Raw genomic sequence first — 19,709 nt, 5'->3', positions numbered from 1 at the left:
TGATCGAAAGTTCTGTCACGACAGGTGATTTTAAAATTATACATATGCAGAGAATTGGATAATATAGTACCGGTAACTAATTTGTCGATTTCTTCTACTGCATCTCAAGGCGGTTTTTGCACAACAGTAAATCTTACGTGAATTAACGCAGAATGAATTTTTATATCTGCCTGTCAAACACACTAGCCCAGTCTTGAAATGACGCAGCGGAACCGTGACTGTTTCTTGCAGCAGTTCATATTGTCTTCTCTAAAAATTGGGAACATTCGATGTAATAGATTCACATGGGTGCAGAATCGCATAGTATTTTCTTTTGCATTCTAGTGACGCTTCGTGGCCACTGTGTTGCAGTAAGCCGCGAAACGAAATAGGAGGATCCTTACCCGAAAAGTTCACATAGCAACAGTTTCGGTATCCAGTTTGGAAAGAGATCAATGACTGTGCTGGAATATTTCTTTCTCTGAGCCGATTTTTGTAACCGCCTGTTGACTGGCGGCGTTACATATGTTAGTACGGACTTATATTTACGTTAGCTGACTGGTATTGCTGATAACGCAATGCTTAATTGAGCTATTTGTGTAAAAAAAAAAAGGATGAAAAACATACATGCCAACACGATAGATAATAATAGAAACAATAGTTATCTAAGTATGCCGCACGTTAACGTTGTTTTTCAGTCATTGTTTATACTGTGCTGTTATAACTTTTAAAAGTTGGTTATGTTCAAAGAACGACTGATGGTCAGAAATATTATGTAATTTAATTAGCAGATTCACTATTCTAGAGTAAAATAAAAGATTAAAATATAAATGTTACCCCATCAGTCACTGTGAACAGCTGTACAGTTTCCGAATCTTGCAAGTGCCTAACTATTAAGTAGTGTATCTCATCTTTTTTATGGGTCACGTAAGAAAATGGGTAATGTAAGAAACCCCTGGTATTTATTATATTACATATTTCTAGCAGTTGTTATGGCGCACGAAATCGAAATTTATCATAACGCAAGCATCACATCGATTTCGCATCCCACTTCAATCGATGCAACTTGTATTATCTATACATTTTAAGGATGTCGATATTGGGAGAAACTGCGCAATGCTCGTTTTACATAAGTTCCTAGTAAACAGTTTCTCCATCCCCTGTATTTAAAAAAATATTTCTGTGCGACTGATAATTCGACTCTCTGGAGAAAAAAAGACTAAACGAACTGCACCGTCATTTTTCATAAGGTATTTATAGTTTGATAGTATTTGTTTTCTTACGAGCACAATGGTTCTGTATGTTGTCCAATAAATCTTTAAAGTTAACTCCAAAGAAGTATCTAGTTACGTTTATAGCGGGTGATGTCTGCACCCTTATACAGATGGACCATCACGATGAAATTTCCATGTTAACTGATGACACTTCCAGTAAAATATTTCGTTAGATTTCTCAGCGGTTTGCCGATACTTTTGAGCTATAAGTGGACCAAGAACGTCACATAACTCCCGGAACGCTCATCACTTGTTCACTAACATCTCGAGGATGAAGTATATTTTATGCTGATTATAGTGCTCAAAACACCCGTTTTACCACATTCAGCCATGTGTACACGAAGCAATTAGTGTTCTCGATGGAGATGCCATATCGTCAGCGATTATGCTTTTAATGGGACCCCAGAAGTATGATAGTGATTTTTACTGGACCCGTAAATTACCTTTTGCACAACATAGGACACAATTCGTTACCGAAATATACTGTGAAACAACAAAAACAATAGACGTTCCAAAGTTTTTGAACCTATACAATTTGTAGTTCGATTTGGTACCGAAATGTTAACTTCGTAACTTACAAATGACAAAGTCTGATGTGTTAATCTGAAGTAGGAAAAGTAACGAGACATAATTTTTTTAAGTTCCGCTCTCCGAAATGATAGATTTCAATGACATGCCCTAGAACACTTTCCGTGAGCTGTGCAGTTACTTTTATATGTTAATATACTAATAGGACAAAAATGTTTGACTTCTTGTAAGCCATCAAAGTTTGTTTCTGTGATTTCCTGAAATAATTACAAGTTAAGACTTTATCAGAGCTACTTTCTTCTTTCACGAAAAAGTACATCAATTACTTTCGAAGGGAATGCACACAAGAAAGGGAGTGAAACATTAGTTTCAGAAGAATTCTGAGAAGGGACATCAATTACTGTGTGGCAGTATAGGAGATGTTATGGATCACAGGAAAAGAAAGAAAAGAATATTTAATGATTTATGTTTTTGATACTGATTTTTGTAGTTGGTTTTGCTGATGTTCTGATACTAAGACTATGTTTAAAATTTTTATTAGACAGCAAATAGTAGGCCAGAAATAATTATTGTGCTTGGGAAATGGAAAGCAGTCCTTGTCATTAGTTAAGATGAAAAACATTCCAGAGTGTAGCATTTGGTTGAAACAAAAAATAAATGCCTTTATGTTCCAAAGAAACTAGGCTACTTAAGAAAGCATGTTCAAAATTTTTCAGGTGTTTGGTGTAATAAGAAATGTTTGATTTGTCCTGGCATTTGTATGACTGCATTATTGAGAGATCATTCTGAAATGTGAGCTATAATTAATGAGCTATAATTAAACAAGTATTTAGCAAAGAGAGACACAATTTTGAAGTTCACTTTGATATGATGTGCAGAGACTTATTGTTATACATTATTGTTGCTGGTGCCAAAATAGTAATCTAGTAAACATAACTATAAACTCAAGTGAGCATCCTTCTTTGTTGCAACTTCATAATATAAATTTTGTATTCATTTGTAGAAACACATTATGTAACAACAATGAAATAGGTTGGTCTGGTACTCGTTGCATAGAGGAAGCACTGAGTGCCAGACAGACACATTTAAAGCACAATTAAACAGCAGACTAAGCTATCAGACAAAGTGCTTCCAAAAAAAAAAAAAAAAAAAAAAAAGGTGGGGGAGGGGGTCACGTACTGTCACATGGCCACAGTCAACTCCGAGCACTCAGGCCTAACTCTGGGAACTCGGGCATGAATGGGCTATAGGTCTCGTTAGCCAGAGATGATGACTGTGTGTGAGGAATTTGTCAGGCAGATTAGTCTACTTTTAATTTCACTTTAAATCCAATTTAGACTCACAGCATTTACAGGAAAATGAAAGAGAATTGAAAGGAAGCAGAGGGCTCTAACTATTTCAATATGTGTTACAAATTGTACAGTTTGTCACATTTGGAAAGAGTCAAATCAGAATAAATTTTTGATGTTTATTTGCCAAGATTTTAGGCACTTATAGAGTTTAGGGGGACAAAATTTTCGAAAATATTTTTTCTCACTTTTTGATCAGTTGATCTCGAAGATGTTATTTATTTCCATCCCCGATAAAAACTTTTTATTACCCTCTCTTGATGGAGCCACTGACCAAGTCAGTCTGACAGAAAACAAGTCTGCTGACACTACTGCCAAGACTGCAGTCCTTGTACCTCAGCCTGCTAGACCTTACATTCCCTCCGATGATCTCTATGTTGACATATGTCAGCAGGTGGTGCCACTTTCCCATCACTGCTGGTCCTCCCTTCATGGGATCAAGCTCCGGTTTATTAATCCCAGCACCTTGGACGACCTCCTCTCGGCCTTCTCGCCGTGAGATAATTATTTTAACTAGGTTTTATACCGGGCACTGTCTTCTTAGCCATTACCATTTGTTAAGTGGTGCTTGCCTACCAATTTGTGCTCAACCTTTGACGATCTGCCATTTCTCACAAAGTCCCCTTTTTCTAACCACTTACATTCATATTCATGTTTGCCGTCTGAGTTATCGGCTGTTTCAGCGAATGACGCGCGGGCTGTCGACTGTGCTTTACTTTTTATCCACCATAGAAATATGGTGTATGCTATTTAATTTTTAGTTCGAGACCTCCGTTTCTATTTGGCATGTTTTATAGACCTTTCTCCACATCGCTGTTTTTTAGCTGTCTTCTCATCCATTGATTGCGATTAATGTGTAGTCATGTTTAATTCCTCTCTTTGTCTTCATGTTATACAGTTCTGATGTGGGCAGTGTATGACCCTAGTTGGTTTTTGCGTTCTATAACAAAACAAACAGCAATATATTACTTGTACGAGGACCATTCAATTAATTCTCTGATTGACAATTTGAAACATTAATTGTGGTTATCTGAGTGTGGCAGTGTATGAGCTTGCAGAAGAGATGAAGCACAAGTCACACAATTGTGAAAGCGACAAAAAGTTTCCTTTTCAGCAACAACCTGCCTTGGAGATATTCTGTTTCGTAAATATGAAGGCACTATTACTACTGCATCTCTTATCACTGTCAGCACTAGTTGGCAGAAAATTTGAGAGTATTGTTCCTTTGCTCACTGGAATGGTAGATCTTTATTCACTGCTAAAACAACAGTCAATAGTTGGCATAAGACTGTGTAGGCAGTGTCTTTCAGTGATCTAAGAGATTTTGAACAAGTGTAGAGAAGAACTAAACAGTACATGTAAAAGTGTTAACTTTTTGGAGAACAATATGTTTGTTATCCTTCAAATTGTTTCGTATTACTGTGAATGATATTCAAGAAAAGATAATCTGAAACGGTTATGCTGTGTATAACCTCAGAAATCAGTATGCACAAAATGAGAGAACTAGCTCTCAGTTGTGAAACACGAAATGGTGGGTGTGTAGTCCTGTAGAAATTGTAGATGCTGTTTTTCCCTCCTTTTTATAAGGAATGGCAGTGGACATAAAGGAAAGATTTGAAATGCATTACTTTCTTATAATGTCTCAATTTCTTAAACTTCATATCAGCCTTTTAAGAGGCTCACGTAAATCCTGACCAGTTTTAAGAGGTATTCTTAGGTTACTATGTCCTTCAAGCCACAGCAAAAACAAAAAAAAAAGAAACACTTTGCAAGGGAGGCACTGAAATTCTTGAACTGTGTTAACATTAACAGAACATACCTGTTTACTGATGCACACTTGACTTCAGTTCATGATCGTGAACAATATGTTTACAATATAATGCATATTGTCTAAGTTATTTATGTAATAGAGATTACATTATAAGAAGGAATGAAAGGCAAATGGATCTGAAAAATGTAAACTATGCAGAAATAAGAAGAAAGGTTTTGTGATGGAGAGAAATCACAGTTCGTACATGCTCCAGTTTTGGGTCCACCTATTTCTCTCCACTGCTCACTAAGCAGCTTGCAGTTTTCAAATGCTTTTTATAATCACAGTTCATATGTCACTGCTGTAAGTCAATATTTGGGAAACACAGTGCTTGGAACTTTCCTTCCTTTGTTCTTCACTCCATCTAGCCAACTTCAACTGTCCAAAATACAATAACACGATGTGTTAATACTTCCAATAGTTGTTGAGGCTTATCTACAACAGAGGAAAACGGTGAATCATCATTATCAAAACAAAAGTAGTTCAGGTGTGCTTCGTTAACACGTATTTCTGTTTCTCAGTTTATTGGTCTGAAGACATAATGAAGACCTGCTGACAATACTTTCCATGGTATGAGGACCCCCCTGCCTAATTCTATATTGAGAATTTCACACCTTTGAGATAAAATTCAGTAGGAGCTGTAGTATTGATGTGTGAATTCCTCTGTATGCTAAAGTAAACTGAATTGAAGACTCTTCATACAGATTTTGTCAGCCTGAGTAAAAAACTTTTCTGGACGTATGAATCAGAGACATATTTATTGCTCCATTAATAATTTCATTCATAGCTTGAATAATGGTCCATTTTAAAGTTTATATTACCTTCTAAGGCTAGTTTGTTCCTTTGCTTGATAAAAATATAATGTATTATATGTTGGGTGATCATTTTAATTATTGTGCTGTATATTACAAAAAGGTTGATGAATCTACATTTTTTTGTCTTGTATGTCTCCTTTTGCATGGAATGATACCAGCAACTTTGCAACACGAGGGGTATTATCTCCTTCATAGCCCTCCAATGTATACTTTTACAAATTCCTTTTGTATTACTTTTTCTCCTTCTTTAGTCATTTATCTGAATAACAGTTGTATGTCAATAAAATTGTTCTGGGTTTGAAGCTGCCGGCGACTGTTGCAAGGCGCCTTCTTCAGGGTTTATTTTATAGCTGACAATGCGGCCTCAAAATGAGAAGAATTTTATTGACTATGACAACGGCCGCAGAAGCGTACGTTTACATTTAACTACTGTTATTATTATTATTATTATTAAAAATGTCACCCTTTGAAGGTCACTTTTTTGTGTTTTCTCATGAATATCTTGAAAATTGCTGTGTGCAGTGAAAATGTTTCCCAGCATAAAATTCAACTACATTCCTACAAAAATGGTCCTACTCATTTTTCTGTAGACTAATACTTACGTGTTGCAGAGGATATTAAAGCTGCAGATTTCTAATGTAGGGTTTTAATATTACAAAATTAGTGCTTATTGTTAAATGAAGTAGGTAGAGATAAATATTACACGTGTGTAATACTGCGTGCCTCAGCGACACAGACAGCCGTACCCTAGGTGCAACCACAACGGAGGGGTATCTGTTGAGAGGCCAGACGAACGTATGGTTCCTGAAGAGGGGCAGCAGCCTTTTCAGTAGTTGCAGGGGCAGCAGTCTGGATGATTGAGTGATCTGGCCTTGTAACATTAACCAAAATGGCCTTGCTGTGCTGGTATTGCCCCAACGGCTGCAAGCAAGGGGAAACTACGGCTGTAATTTTTCCCGAGGGCATGCAGCTTTACTGTATGGATAAATGATGATGTCATCCTCTTGGGTAAAACATTCCGGAGGTAAAATAGTACCCCATTCGGATCTCCGAGCAGGGACTACCCAGGAGGACGCCGTTATAAGGAGAAAGAAAACTGGCGTTCTACGGATCGGAGCGTGGAAATGTCAGATCCCTTAATCGGCAGGTAAGTTAGAAAATTTAAAAAGGGAAATGGATAGGTTAAAGTTAGATATAGTGGGAATTAGTGAAGTTCGGTGGCAGGAGGAACAAGATTTTTGGTCAGGGGAATACAGGATCATAAATACAAAATCAAATAGGGGTAATGCAGGAGTAGGTTTAATACTGAATAAAAAAAAATAGGAGTTCGGGTAAACTACTACAAACAACATAGTGAACGCAAAAATGGTCCAAATGGCTCTGAGCAATATGGGACTCAACTGCTGTGGTCAGAAGTCCCCTAGAACTTAGAACTACTTAAACCTAACTAACCTGAGGACATCACACACATCCATGCCCGAGGCAGGATTCGAACCTGCGACCGTAGCACTCGCACGGTTCCGGACTGCGCGCCTAGAACCGCGAGACCACCGCGGCCGGCATAGTGAACGCATTATTGTGGCCAAGTTAAACACGAAGCCCATGCCTACAACAGTAGTACAAGTTTATATGCCAACTGGCTCTGCAGATTACGAAGAAATTGATGAAATGTATGATGAGATAAAAGAAATTATTCAGGTAGTGAAGGGAGACGAAAATTTAATAGTCATGGGTGATTGGAATTTGAGAGTAGGAAAAGGAAGAGAAGGAAACATAGTAAGTGAATATGGATTGGGGCTAAGAAATGAAAGAGGAAGCCACCTAGTAGAATTTTGCGCAGAGCTAATCATAGCTAACACCTGGTTCAAGAATCATGAAAGAAGGTTGTATACATGGAAGAACGCTGGAGATACTAGAAGATATCAGCTAGATTATATAATAGTAAGACAGAGATTTAGGAACCAGGTTTTAAATTGTAAGACATTTCCAGGGGCACATGTGGACTCTGACCACAATCTATTGGTTATGAACTGTAGCTTAAAACTGAAGAAACTGCAAAAAGGTGGGAATTTAAGAAGACGGGACCTGGATAAAGTGAAGGAACCAGAGGTTGTAGAGAGTTTCAGGAAGAGCATAAAGGAACAATTGACAAGAATCGGGGAAAGAAATAGAGTAGAAGAAGAATGGATAGCTTTGAGGGATGAAGTAGTGAAGGCAGCAGTGGATCAAGTAGGTAAAAAGACCAGGGCTAGTAAAATCCTTGGGTGACAGAAGAAATACTGAATTTAATTGATGAAAGGCGAAAATATAAAAATGAAGTAAATGAAGCAGGCAAAAAGGAACACAAACGTCTCAAAAATGAGATCGACAGGAAGTGCAAAAAGGCTAAGCATGCATGGCTAGAGGACAAATGCAAGGATGTAGAGGCTTACCTCACTAGGGGTAAGATAGATACTGCCTACAGAGAGACCTTTGGAGATAAGAGAACCACTTGTATGAATATCAAGAGCTCAGATGGTAACCCAGTTCTAAGCAAAGAAGGGAAAGCAGAAAGGTGGAAGGAGTATTTAGAGGGACTATACAAGGGTGATGTACTTGAGGACAATATTATGGAAATGGAAGAGGATGTAGATGAAGATGAAATGGGAGATAAGATACTGTGTGAAGAGTTTGACAGAGCACTGAAAGACCAGAGTCGAAACAAGGCCCCCGGAGTAGACAACATTCCATTGGAACTACTGACGGCCTTGGGAGAGCCAGTCCTGACAAAACTCTATGATCTGGTGAGCAAGATGTATGAAACAGGCGAAATACCCTCAGGCTTCAAGAAGAATATAATAATTCCAATCCCAAAGAAAGCAGGTGTTGACAGATGTGAAAATTACCAAATAATAAGTTTAATAAGCCATAGCTGCAAAATACTAACGCGAATTCTGTACAGACGAATGGAAAAACTGGTAGGAGCCGACCTCGGCGAAGATCAGTTTGGATTCCGTAGAAATGTTGGAACACGTGAGGCAATACTGACCCTACGGCTTTTCTTAGCAGCGAGATTAAAAAAAGGCAAACCTACGTTTGTAGCATTTGTAGACTTGGAGAAAACTTTTGACAATGTTGACTGGAATAATCTCTTTCAAATTCTGAAGGTGGCAGGGGTAAATTACAGGGAGCGAAAGGCTATTTACAATTTGTACAGAAACCAGATGGCAGTTATGAGAGTCGAGGGACATGAAAGGGAACCAGTGGTTGGGAAGGGAGTGAGACAGGGTTATAGCCTCTCCCCAATGTTATTCAATCTGTATATTGAGCAAACAGTAATGGAAACAAAAGACAAATTCAGAGTAGGTATTAAAATCCATGGAGAAGAAATAAAAACTTTGAGGTTAGCCGATGACATCGTAATTCTGTCAGAGACAGCAAAGGACTTGGAAGAGCAGTTGAACGGAATGGACAGTATCTTGAAGGGAGGATATAAGATGAACATCAACAAAAGCAAAACGAGAATAATGGAATGTAATCGAATTAAGTTGGGCGATGCTGAGGGAATTAGATTAGGAAATGAGACAGTTGAAGTAGTAAATGAGTTTTGCTATTTGGGGAGCAAAGTAACTGATGATGGTCAAAGTAGAGAGGATATAAAATGTAGACTGGCAATGGCAAGGAAAGCGTTTCTGAAGAAGAGAAATTTGTTAACATTGAGTATAGATTTAAGTGTTAGGAGGACATTTCTGAAAGTATTTGTATGGAGCGTAGCCATGTATGAAAGTGAAACATGGACGATAAATAGTTTGGACAAGAAGAGAATAGAAACCTTTGAAATGTGGTGTTACAGAAGAATGCTGAAGATTAGATGGGTAGATCACATAACTAATGAGGAAGTATTGAATGGGGTTGGGGAGAAGAAGAGTTTGTAGCACAACTTGACAAGAAGAAGGGATCGGTTGGTAGGACATGTTCTGAGGCATGAAGGGATCACCAATTTAGTATTGGAGGGCAGCGTGGAGGGTAAAAATCATAGAGGGAGACAAAGAGATGAATACACTAAACAGATTCAGAAGGACGTAGGCTGCAGTACGTATTGGGAGATGAAGAATCTTGCACAGGATAGAGTAGCATGGAGAGCTGCATCAAACCAGTCTCAGGACTGAAGACCACAACAACAATACGAGGGAAGGCAGGTTGCAGCAGGATTGTGGACATGCACTTTCCTCCTTCATAGGTGCCCCACTATGTCACAAAAGCCAAAGATGTTCATGAAGTTATACGATCTTTCCACAGCTTGCCGTATGAAACACTCATGACACAGTGTGCAGTCATTCCTGGGGTTTGTTTATTTTCCACAAAATAGATTAACATTGTATTGAATACAGATATGAGTTACTAGTAAAAGTAATGCAAGAAAAACATATGTACAGATTCTGTGTAGATCTCTGCACACAGCTAGAGGAGAAATTTATTTTAATCATCCTGAACTGTAGCATTCTTCGGGGAAGGGCAATTTCGTCTACCATGAGCACTATTTGCTTTTTAATTTGTTTCCCATCCAGTTCTTATGTACATTGACAAAATATCATCATTGAGTTTGTTTGTATGGTGGAGTTCATTGAGTACTAATTTGCAATTGTTAAGTGAGCGTTCCCATGAACCATGGACCTTGCCGTTGGTGGGGAGGCTTGCGTGCCTCAGCGATACAGATGGCCGTACCGTAGGTGCAACCACAACGGAGGGGTATCTGTTGAGAGGCCAGACAAACGTGTGGTTCCTGAAGAGGGGCAGCAGCCTTTTCAGTAGTTGCAGGGGCAACAGTCTGGATGATTGACTGATCTGGCCTTGCAACATTAACCAAAACGGCCTTGCTGTGCTGGTACTGCGAACGGCTGAAAGCAAGGGGAAACTACAGCCGTAATTTTTCCCGAGGACATGCAGCTTTACTGTATGATTAAATGATGATGGCATCCTCTTGGGTAAAATATTCCGGAGGTAAAATAGTCCCCCATTCGGATCTCCGGGCGGGGACTACTCAGGAGGATGTCGTTATCAGGAGAAAGAAAACTGGCGTTCTACGGATCGGAGCGTGGAATGTCAGATCACTTAATCGGGCAGGTAGGTTAGAAAATTTAAAAAGGGAAATGGATAGGTTAAAGTTAGATATAGTGGGAATTAGTGAAGTTCGGTGGCAGGAGGAACAAGACTTCTGGTCAGGTGACTACAGGGTTATAAACACAAAATCAAATAGGGGTAATGCAGGAGTAGGTTTAATAATGAATAGGAATGCGGGTAAGCTACTACAAACAGCATAGTGAACGCATTATTGTGGCCAAGATAGATACGAAGCCCACACCTACTACAGTAGTACAAGTTTATATGCCAACTAGCTCTGCAGATGATGAAGAAATTGAAGAAATGTACGATGAAATAAAAGAAATTATTCAGATAGTGAAGGGAGACGAAAATTTAATAGTAATGGGTGACTGGAATTCGAGTGTAGGAAAAGGGAGAGAAGGAAACATAGTAGGTGAATATGGATTGGGGCTAAGAAATGAAAGAGGAAGCCGCCTAGTAGAATTTTGCACAGAGCACAACTTAGTCATAGCTAACACTTGGTTTAAGAATCATGAAAGAAGGTTGTATACGTGGAAGAACCCTGGAGATACTAAAAGGTATCAGATAGATTATATAATGGTAAGACAGAGATTTAGGAACCAGGTTTTAAATTGTAAGACATTTCCAGGGGCACATGTGGACTCTGACCATAATCTATTGGTTATGACCTGTAGATTAAAACTGAAGAAACTGCAAAAATGTGGGAAATTAAGGAGATGGGACCTGGATAAACTGAAAGAACCAGAGGTTGTACAGAGGTTCAGAGAGAGCATAAGGGAACAATTGACAGGAATAGGGGAAAGAAATACAGTAGAAGAAGAATGGGTAGCTCTGAGGGATGTAGTAGTGAAGGCAGCAGAGGATAAAGTAGGTACAAAGACGAGGGCTGCTAGAAATCCTTGGGTAACAGAAGAAATATTGAATTTAATTGATGAAAGGAGAAAATATAAAAATGCAGTAAATGAAGCAGGCAAAAAGGAATACAAACGTCTCAAAAATGAGATCGACAGGATGTGCAAAATGGCTAAACAGGGATGGCTAGAGGACAAATGTAAGGATGTAGAAGCTTATCTCACTAGGGGTAAGATAGATACTGCCTACAGGAAAATTAAAGAGACCTTTGGAGAGAAGACAACCACGTGTATGAATATCAAGAGCTCAAATGGCAGCCCAGTTCTAAGCAAAGAAGGGAAGGCAGAAAGGTGGAAGGAGTATATAGAAGGTTTATACAAGGGCGATGAACTTGAGGACAATATTATGGAAATGGAAGAGGATGTAGATGAAGACGAAATGGGAGATACGATACTGCGTGAAGAGTTTGACAGAGCACTGAAAGACCTGAGTCGAAACAAGGCCCCCGGAGTAGACAACATTCAATTAGAACTACTGACGGCCTTGGGACAACCAGTCCTGACAAAACTCTACCAGCTGGTGAGCAAGATGTATGAGACAGGCGAAATACCCTCAGACTTCAAGAAGAATATAATAATTCCAATCCCAAAGAAAGCAGGTGCTGACAGATGTGAAAATTACCGAACTATCAGTTTAATAAGCCACGGCTGCAAAATACTAACGCGAATTCTTTACAGACGAATGGAGAAACTGGTAGATGCAGACCTCGGGGAGGATCAGTTTGCATTCCGTCGAAATGTTGGAACACGTGAGGCAATACTGACCTTACGACTTATCTTAGAAGAAAGATTAAGAAAAGGCAAACCTACGTTTCTAGCATTTGTAGACTTAGAGAAAGCTTTTGACAATGTTGACTGGAATACCCTTTTTCAAATTCTAAAGGTGGCAGGGGTAAAATATAGGGAGCGAAGGGCTATTTATAATTTGTACAGAAACCAGATGGCAGTCATAAGAGTCGAGGGGCATGAAAGGGAAGCAGTGGTTGGGAAAGGAGTGAGACAGGGTTGTTGCCTCTCCCCGATGTTATTCAATCTGTATATTGAGCAAGCAGTAAAGGAAACAAAAGAAAAATTTGGAGTAGGTATTAAAATTCATGGAGACGAAGTAAAAACTTTGAGGTTCGCCGATGACATTGTAATTCTGTCAGAGACAGCAAAGGACTTGGAAGAGCAGTTGAACGGAATGGACAGTGTCTTGAAAGGAGGATATAAGATGAACATTAACAAAAGCAAAACGAGGATAATGGAATGTAGTCAAATTAAATCGGGTGATGCTGAGGGAATTAGATTAGGAAATGAGACACTTAAAGTAGTAAAGGAGTTTTGCTATTTAGGAAGTAAAATAACTGATGATGGTCGAAGTAGAGAGGATATAAAATGTAGACTGGCAATGGCAAGGAAAGCGTTTCTGAAGAAGAGAAATTTGTTAACATCGAATATAGATTTATGTATCAGGAAGTCGTTTCTGAAAGTATTTGTCTGGAGTGTAGCCATGTATGGAAGTGAAACATGGACGATAACTAGTTTGGACAAGAAGAGAATAGAAGCTTTCGAAATGTGGTGCTACAGAAGAATACTGAAGATAAGGTGGATAGATCACGTAACTAATGAGGAGGTATTGAATAGGATTGGGGAGAAGAGAAGTTTGTGGCACAACTTGACTAGAAGAAGGGATCGGTTGGTAGGACATGTTTTGAGGCATCAAGGGATCACAAATTTAGCATTGGAGGGCAGCGTGGAGGGTAAAAATCGTAGAGGGAGACCGAGAGATGAGTACACTAAGCAGGTTCAGAAGGATGTAGGTTGCAGTAGGTACTGGGAGATGAAGCAGCTTGCACAGGATAGAGTAGCATGGAGAGCTGCATCAAACCAGTCTCAGGACTGAAGACAACAACAACAACAAGTGAGCGTTTCTGTAAAATAAATTTCTATAAACAGTAGCTGAAATGTTTTAATTTGTAAGTGTGATATTATTAATTATCTATGTAGTATTAGTAGGAAAGGGATTGACTTGATAAAAGTGGCACCTTGCTGCTGTCTGTTGCTGACAGCATATTGTAAAACCAAACAACTGTTTTTTCTACTCACTTGGTGGTGAATACATGAATGACCAGAAAGTTACTGCACTTCTCTCACCATTAACTGTGTTACTGTACACTGTATAAACCTCTTCCCTTTAAGAATTGCTGGCATTGTAGAGTTTGCTACACTAAGTGGAGCCACTTTTCACACATCCACAGTATATATTGCAAAGTATGTGTCACTATGTCTGATTTAATAGGACTAGTTATGTTCATACCTAGAACAGTAGTCTGGTGAAATGCGTTGAAGTTGCATAGTACCTCAGTGACCTAATTCTGTTACAGAGAGAGACAGTTTAAGACTCTGGACCTGTTGTGACGTTGGGTGAGCTTAGACTGGGGTGATGCTTTTGATACCCCCCCCCCCCCCCCCCCGAAGGGAAAAGTATTCCAGCCACTGATAGTTAAGACAATGAAATTAACACTGTCGGATACAAAATGACAGCATGTTATACTTGGGGCAGGCTCTTCAATGTAATAGACAGTTGACAGCTCCAGCTGTTGAGCTTTTTTTTCATAATTGTTCTTTTAACAACTGAATGCAAATTATCACATAAGAAGCTAAAAATAACTGCACTATACAAACAGAAGCTCAGTGAAGTCAGTCTGCTCTATGAGACAGGAGATTCTGGTGAGGTATAGCCCGCCTGTAAACTGGTAGAATGCTACAGCTTCTGTACAGGATGACTAAGAATCAATCTTTCCTCTAGCAGTGTAAAACAGTGTGCAGACATTCACGTAGATTCGGTCGATATGTATTTCTTGCATTAGTATTGTTGGTAACTCATATCTGTATTCCATGTAATGTTACTCCACTTTGTAAAAAATCAACACCCCCTTGCATGTGTGCGCATTGTGGTGGCAGTGATTCATAAGGCGAGCTAAGGAAAGGCCCGTACGACTTTGCAAAACACCCTGTAGTAGCTTTTTATGATATAGTGGGTCAGAGAGAGTGGGGATTTTACTGCATGCTCTTAAGCTGGTAGACCTGCAAAGGAGGGGGGGGGGGGGGGGGGGGGGGTTGTTGCATCCCCAAAAACTCCTCGCCTATGTTCCCCCATTCATCTACCCACCACCCTTCTCTCACCTTACAACACGCCCATCACGCAATTTACCTCTTAATATGGTTCTACGCCACTTAAATGTAGTATACAACAAATTTAATACTGGTTCTTAACCCACTTCTTTTAACAATAAACATTACTTTTTTCTGTTGAGTACCTCAATAAAAACAGGGCCCTTACAGAATCACACTCCTGCCGATCTGTCTGTCTCTCCGTCTGTTACAACCCCTTTTTCTCAGAAACAGGTCAGGTTATCAAGTTGAAATTTATGTCAAACACAAAGATCTACGGTCTCATGTGAGTGTGAAACACTTAAGCTGCCAAGTCAATGCAGTCAAAAAGTATGGTCATTTATGTCAAATATTTTGATATTTACAGATTCACTGACCAAAACCTATAGACAAACTATCTATATACATAATTAAGTTTTTATGGTAACCCCAGAGTGCAAGTTATTCTGGCCTTTGTCCAATCTTATACCATTAAAACATTAAAATAATTTGATTTGACCATCCCTAGCAAAGTGGAAACTATTATCCCTAGAGAAAAAAGATAAAGATTTTTTGTAATAAATTTAATGTATACAAAAGTAGGCTTCCCCGGCCATTGTCGCAATCAATGAAATTTAAGAAAATGATGGTAGCCTTACATATTAACAATGTGGTCACAAACCCAGAAGAATTTTATTGACATTTAATATAGTTTAATTTTGTGTTGGGAAACATTTTTGCAAGAAGCTTTGGTTGTTCAGTTATTTGAGGAAACATACGTGACCTTTAAACGGCCACGTACCTCCACACTCACACTCACCAGTCAGGATTTTTATTATGTTGTTCATGACTCTCCATCCTGCCAATGTACAAAAATTTGTGACTATACAAAATTTTTCCCCTAATTTTCCTTAGCTGGAGTAAATCATCTTCATGTGGCCTTGTTCCTCATACATCAAATGACTTTACACACCTCATCTATCATTATTTCCAGATTATTATTATTATTATTATTATTATTCATTAACAATCCAATTTTCTAACTCGTCTCTTGAATTGCACATACATTTAAAAGAAATGTGTGAACACTTACCTCTTTATAATTAAGTTGCTTGCTGCCTTCTTAACAGAACTTAAAATCATAATACAAACTTAAACTGTATCTTCAGAAAATCTTTTTCTTCTTCTTACTGTCATGCCCAACTAGAAAGTGTGAGCTTACTTAGCTGTTGAATTTACTCCTCTCTCAATTTCTTTTTAGTTTTCCATTCTTCTGTCCAGCCCAGTGGGTTCCAGTTTTCAATTTCTCGGCAAACTTCTGAATGTTGACAAGTGTGCTGAAATGCCAAAATGGAGGATTATTTTGGTTGATCTCTCGTCATTCTGAGAATGTCACTGTGACTAAACTTTCAATTTCCCCTCCCTTAAATGTCAGATGTAGGGAAAGGCCTTCATGCAGTGGGTACACCGGTTCCCGTGAGATCACCGAAGTGCGCTGTTGGGCGTGGTCGGCACTTCGATGGGTGACCATCCAGGCCGCCGCGCACTGTTGCTATTTTTCGGAGTGCACCCAGCAAAGTGATACCAATTGTGGAGCTACTCGACCGAATAGTAGTGGCTTCGGTCGAGAATACCATCATAACGACCGGGAGAACGGTGTGCCGACCCCACGCCCCTCCTATCCGCATCCTCCACTGAGGATGACACTGCGATCAGATGATCCCAGTAGGCCACTCGTGCCCTGAAGACAGAGTGCTTTATTAAATGTCAGATGTTTGCTGAGTACACTGATATAATTTCAGAAATAATACTTTATTGTGATTTCATCTACACAGCTTAGGCCAAAAATTGTCTTGGAATTTTCCTCATTCCTTTTCTATGTAAAAAAAATAAATAAATAAAAAGAATAAATAAATGTGGTGATTTGCCTGCAATTATCAAGGAGTATAAAGCTTGCTATTTCATTACTATATTCTAATGTTTGTTTTATATTCTGGGATACTAATTTTTTATTATATATGTTCCAGGTGATAGCGTAAGCATTCTATAATTAGAGTATCTTTGCTTAGCTATTCAATACTGAAGAGCTGGCAGTTGATATCTGAATTTGGCTACCTGAGATATTTTTCGTATATGAGTTCCTGCAACAAAAAGGTTGTGACATTTTGTCTAAGAATTTAACGTCTGGAATGTTGTTTGTTAAAGTCAGTTTGTTTGTTTCTTTTCTATCAGAAACTGAACAATATGTGTATAGAATGGAAAGCTTTCCTGAAATCCACAAATATAATCATTTTGTCTCCCTGTGCTTATCTGTAAGTGGTGATGTAAGGCACATTGTAAAGCTAGAGAGAATCGCTTTTTCAGGCACAATTTATAATTTATAGAAGTATATATAAATGGGAACCAGTCTTTTTGAAACTAATATGTGGTGTGAGATGGGCAGTTAACATTGCTAGTCTATTAGGCAACGAAACAGTTTGCATAAAAGTTGTCATTACGTTATGCATTTATGTTTGTACTCGAATTTACCACTCTACTGGTTTTACACATTCAAAATATCATCTGATTAAAGGCCTGGAAATCAAGATGTTGCATTTGAAAATAAAGGAAATCGCTATGAGGCAGACAGTACCATATATAAACTTTTTCTGTGGTAGCTTTATCTTTGAAATGTGTAAGCCTTTCTGGGACAGTGAAAAACTATATTGGAAAATGTCTCGCAAAAATCATTTGGTAACGCTTGATGGTGTTGTTGGTTGGATGGGGTCAAGCAGTGAGGTCATTGGTCCCATCAGATTAGGGAAGGATGGGGAAGGAAGTCGGCCATGAGCTTTCAGAGCAACCATCCCAGCATTTGCCTGAAGCAAATCATGGGAAACCTAAATCAGAATCGCTGGATGCAGGTTTGGACTGTTGTCATCCCAAATGAGAGTCCAATGTGCTAACTACTGCACCACCTCACTCAATGACTCTTGATAAAAGAGCATGCCCGAGTTGTAAATATTCTGTAATAACTCCTGACAATTGTATGTGAATATGGTGGTATTTTTGGGACTTCAAATTAAGAAAAATGTTCAGATGAATAAGTATAGTTTGTTTCTTCTCTAGTGACCAAGAATAGCTTGGAAAAGGCTAATCTGCACTCTACTGCAGTGAATACATTGTTTGCCGATTTCTCGGAATTAATCAGGTTAGCATTGGAGGTATATGGCATGACTGAGATATTCTTGATCTTGTACTGACCATCAACACATTTGATCATGGCAACATTTTGTGTCAAGCAGGCACTATACTTTTTCACATGCCACTGTTGCATCATAAGTAATTCGATTCAATATTGGAAAGCACCAACTGGTGAGTAGTCATACCACACAGTATCATCTCCTCATTGTACTAATACTAGGTGCCGATTCTTCTGGAAAACCTTGAATTCTCAGAAAATTACATTTTACCTCAAAAAATGAGGGAAATGTTGGCAAATTCTGTATTTTATGACCTAATACTGAAATTTAATTTTATTGAGTTTTATAAATCATAAATTTTAAAATACTTAATGTTTCAAAGTGTGTTAATTATATGAATATTACACCATATAAACTATCAATTTTTAAAAACTGCAGTTTACTACTGCTTATGGCAATTATATGTCAGCTGACAGGAAAGAAAAGTCATATTGTGGTATGCCCCCCCCCCCTCCCCTCTTCGCTCATCATTAATTTATAAGGACCACTTATTTCTGGATTCAACACATATCACTGACCACAGAGATTACAGTGGATACAGGGAAAATGCCATTGGATTCTAAAACCATAGTAAAACTTTGAGCAGAATGATTGGTGGTAGGGTAAGAATGAGGGAAAAACTGCATGGACTGATATGTCATGCTTAGTAATGGAGCTCCTTTCAGGCAGATGGTGGAGGTATTCACACTTTTACATGGTATACATACAGCTCTGCCATAATCTCTCGTTGACGGCTTATACAGGAATCTTTTTTCCAATTATGCATACCTGTTTGTCAGTCTACAGCAGGTGTGGGCAAACAACAGCCCACAGGTCACATATGATGCACAAATAGCTTTTGTGCAGACCAAGACAATCAGAATTTTTATATAACAATTTATACCTTTTCTGAAATGCAAAGCTAGCTAATGAATGCAATTATATTAAAAGATTTGGGCTGCCTCTAACATCTGCTTCCAAAACTATTGTCCATCCTGACCCACAGCATCCTTGCAAGTGACCTATGGCTTTGATAAGGCAATAAATAGCTCCCAGATTTTGTTAGAATGATTTGGAGAACATTTCATGGACATAGAGGTGCTTGTGTGGTTCCCAAGTCACTTCACCTCAAAAATGTTTCTCACGCCTGGGACACAATCACACAAGGTACACTACAGAGCACTATTGCCCAAAGTACACAATTTTGGGCTAAGCTCAGACCATCCCTTTGAGTTGTGGGTAGTGGTTGATTGCTTATGAATCAGCATGGATGCCAAACACTTTTGGTGTGTTATGGAGCCCTTACCACGAAGGATTGTTGTCTTGTGGCTAAAGTTAGTGTTACTTTCTACCAGCTAGGTGTTATGCCGTACTGTCTCTTCTTTGAGCAGCTGTTTTGCTGCAAATGGCATAAATGACATTACTTACTGCCCATACTTTGCCATATCTCATAGATGTCTTCAAAAAACGGAAATGGGCACACTCAAAGTACGGATTTGTTCTTAAACTGTTGAGGTTTCCAATGTGTTACATCCTACTCCTGTGATAAACTGAGGCACTGAGAACCATAAGGGCACAAAGCAC

The 19,709-nt window shown here is 38.7% G+C and overlaps 1 protein-coding gene across 2 annotated transcripts in view; it reads left to right on the top strand.

Annotated features, from left to right (window-relative positions):
* Nucleotides 1-1,049: 1,049 nt before the first annotated feature.
* The window catches only part of LOC126334616 (protein Gawky), a 339,985-nt gene continuing 321,325 nt past the window's right edge, over nt 1,050-19,709 (top strand). Inside the window, exon 1 of one of the 2 annotated variants that reach the window (XM_049997028.1) lies at nt 1,050-1,229. The gene's annotated coding sequence lies outside the window, so the exon portion shown is untranslated. The remainder of the gene's footprint in view (nt 1,230-19,709) is intronic. The other variant, XM_049997031.1, reaches the window with a different exon arrangement.

The sequence above is a fragment of the Schistocerca gregaria genome, chromosome 2 (assembly GCF_023897955.1).
Source record: "Schistocerca gregaria isolate iqSchGreg1 chromosome 2, iqSchGreg1.2, whole genome shotgun sequence".
NCBI lineage: Eukaryota > Metazoa > Arthropoda > Insecta > Orthoptera > Acrididae > Schistocerca > Schistocerca gregaria.
This window is presented reverse-complemented; position numbering and strand designations above follow the sequence as displayed.